Here is a 3,102-nt window from a genome sequence, read left to right as displayed (position 1 = left end):
GGCTGGTTGGGTTGCTGGTTGCTTGGTTGGTTGGTTGGTTGGCTGGTTGGTTGGTTGGTTCGTTCGTTCGTTCGTTCGTTCGTTCGTTCGTTCGATCGTTCGTTGGTTGGTTGGTTGGTTGGTTGGTTGGTTGGTTGGTTGGCTGACTGCTTGCTTGCTCTCGTTGATGAGACCTTCAGTCATTTCATCAACTGAGTTATCTGGTTATTGAATTAGCCTACAAATGGCTGGTCATTCCACAGCCACAAGTACTCTCCACACAGTTCTCAGTAGAAAGAGTGATTATTAACAGAGCGTGTAACCACGCCGTATCTTTGGAATTACTAACACAAACCACACAACAGTCTTTCACTCAGTTTTTGCCAGCAAAATTCATTCACAAGGTAAGCGATATCCCAAATGAATAGAAATTGATATTTACTCCAGATGTTCCGCAATGGGATCGAACTTGTAATGTCGTAGTTGTGACGTAAGCTTCTTAAACATTCAGCGCCCCTGCGCCTATAGTACACCAATAAGGCTATTAAAATCTGGTCCTTCAAGACGCAAATACAAAGCAACCCATAAAAATATGGAACCTATAGTTCTGATGATCGTGTTACACATCAAAATACGGCTTTCTTATTGGGGCTTGTATAGAAGAATGCCTATAGCAGTATTTGAATGTGCCGTCTAGATTCCTGTACTCCACTGTATCCATTTAATTCTAACTAGCCCAGCAGATTCAATTCTGAGCAACAACCGCACTGAAGCAGTACAGAAAGTTTTGTGAATGACTGTCTCTCTCTGCATATCTAAGTCTAATCCCTTACATAACATTTATTGACTTAAGTTTGAGGACAAAGTTTAATGGGTAGGGTTGACTTCGACAGGGGCTTTTATAATGTCAGGAAGGGAATTTCAGAGAAATCAACTCCTGAGAAACAGAAAGAAGGAACAAAGTACTTAGTAGTAGTAGTAGTAGTAGTAGTAGTAGTAGTAGTAGTAGTAGTAGTAGTAGTGTACATATATATGTATAGCCGCAGGAGTGGCTGCGTGGTAAGAAGTTTGTTTTCCAACCACGTGGTTCCGGGTTCAGTCTCACTGCATGGGAAGTGTCTTCTACTATTGCCTCGAGCCGACCAAAGTAGTAGTACTAGTAGTAGTATTAAGCAGCAGCAGCTGTAGTTGTTGTTGTTGCTGTTGCTGTTGTTGTTTATGCCCAGATGATCGAACCAATGATCACTGGCGTTCCAGCCGTGACTGCCACGTCAATTTATAAATGTGTGAGGTGTTACGTCGGTCCTATATAGAATTCTTTATTGAAGACAGTTATATGGCAAGTAGTTCCAGCTCGTGCAAATATACACATGTCTAAACGTTTTTTTTTTTTTTTGTTCTTACTTTTAGAATCAGTGCTTAATCACAGCAGTGAAAATATATGAATTAATTCGAAAAGTAATCAAACCGGAAAATTTCAGGAGAGATTCGAAACTTGTACGTGCCAGTGACATTAAGATAAATATAATCGAGGATTACGAGGGAAAAGCGTGAATACACAATTGATATTCCTTTTCATATCGCAGCTAGTGTCGAAGTAAATGTAAGGGAGACTATCAAGAGTTATCTTTCAGGTAAGGGAGGTAATCATTTCAATTCAATCTGTTTCATGAAGTGCTGCTGTCATGTTGTGATGATCTTTCTTAGATATCAAAATATTATCTTTTCTACTCTAGACGCAAAGCCCGAAATTTTTTTGGCGGGAGGGAGCCAGTCGATTAGATCGACCCTAGTACGCAACTAATACTTAATTTATCGACCCCAAAAAGATGAAATGCAAAGTTGAGCGCGGCGAAATTTGAAACATCAAAATATAATGTTTTTCAACTCGTCTGACCAAGCTCTCCAGTCTGGCTAAAGCTCATCAGTCTGGCCGAAGCTCACTGTCTTACGTTTATGCATTTGTTTTCCAAGATTCCTGATGTTAAATGGAGTGTTGAAGCATATTATTATATTTCGGGACAGTCATTTTGTTTTTGTTTTTCTTTTGTTTCTTTATTACCAGATACACACACGCACTATATATTCGTTCTTCATTTCAGCTTTATTATTGTTCTTATTTAAGAGTACTTCGTCAAATCTTTCATCACACATCCGGTGACCTCTTCAGTGACTCTCAGAGTCGCTTCATACATACATACATACATACATACATACATACATACATCGTGGCACTCCGTCGGTTACGACGAGGAGGGTTCCAGTTGATCTGATCTCGGGGATATTCAGCGTGACACAGAGTGTGACAAGGCTGGCCCTTTGAAATGCAGGTACAACAGAAACAGGAAGTAAGAGTGAGAGAAAGTTGTGGTGAGAGAGTACAGCAGGGTTCACTACCATCCCCTGCCGGAGCTTCGTGGAGCTTTTAGGTGTTTTCGCTCAATAAACACTCACAACGCCCGGTCTGGGAATCGAAACCGCGATCCTACGACCGCAAGTCCGCTGCCCTAACCACTGGGCTATTGCGCCTCCACACATACATACATACATACATACATACATACATACATACATACATGCATACATGCATGCATACATACATACATACATACATACATACATACATACATACATACATACATACACACACACACACATACATACATGTTTCAAACAGCAAATATTACGTAATTTTTCACTTGGAAATTTGGCGTGAACAAAACCCACCGAACAGTTTTACTATTGTCAAACCTGGATTTTTCGACAGTGAATCTTTCTACCTTCCCAACCATACCTTGATACTGTATGGACTAAGATCCCCGTTGACAAGCCGCGGGTATTTATAGAGTGTTAAGCACTCTCTGTATGCAAATTAGGGACTCCTTCATAGAGTAACTGCTGCATTCGTACGGAATATAAACAGCTTGGCGCCTTGTTTCTCTGGAATGGTGTGGACGCCTCTGATGAGAACCCAATAAGGTCCGAAAATCGATTAAGGTTGTGCGAAGAAATGGCTAAACTTTGCCCCGTTTATAATTATGCCATATGCTTCGTATGTGTGTATATATATGTGTACATATATATATGGGAGAATATACAAAAAATAACAACAGACGAGGACAG

The 3,102-nt window shown here is 40.5% G+C and overlaps 1 protein-coding gene across 1 annotated transcript in view; it reads left to right on the top strand.

The window, feature by feature from the left end:
• Positions 1-201: 201 nt before the first annotated feature.
• Positions 202-3,102, top strand: part of LOC128247629 (putative uncharacterized protein DDB_G0292292) — a 23,328-nt gene continuing 20,427 nt past the window's right edge. Inside the window, exon 1 of the mRNA XM_052967457.1 lies at positions 202-383. The gene's annotated coding sequence lies outside the window, so the exon portion shown is untranslated. The remainder of the gene's footprint in view (positions 384-3,102) is intronic.

The sequence above is a fragment of the Octopus bimaculoides genome, chromosome 4 (genome assembly GCF_001194135.2).
Source record: "Octopus bimaculoides isolate UCB-OBI-ISO-001 chromosome 4, ASM119413v2, whole genome shotgun sequence".
In the NCBI taxonomy this organism is placed as follows: domain Eukaryota; kingdom Metazoa; phylum Mollusca; class Cephalopoda; order Octopoda; family Octopodidae; genus Octopus; species Octopus bimaculoides.
This window is presented reverse-complemented; position numbering and strand designations above follow the sequence as displayed.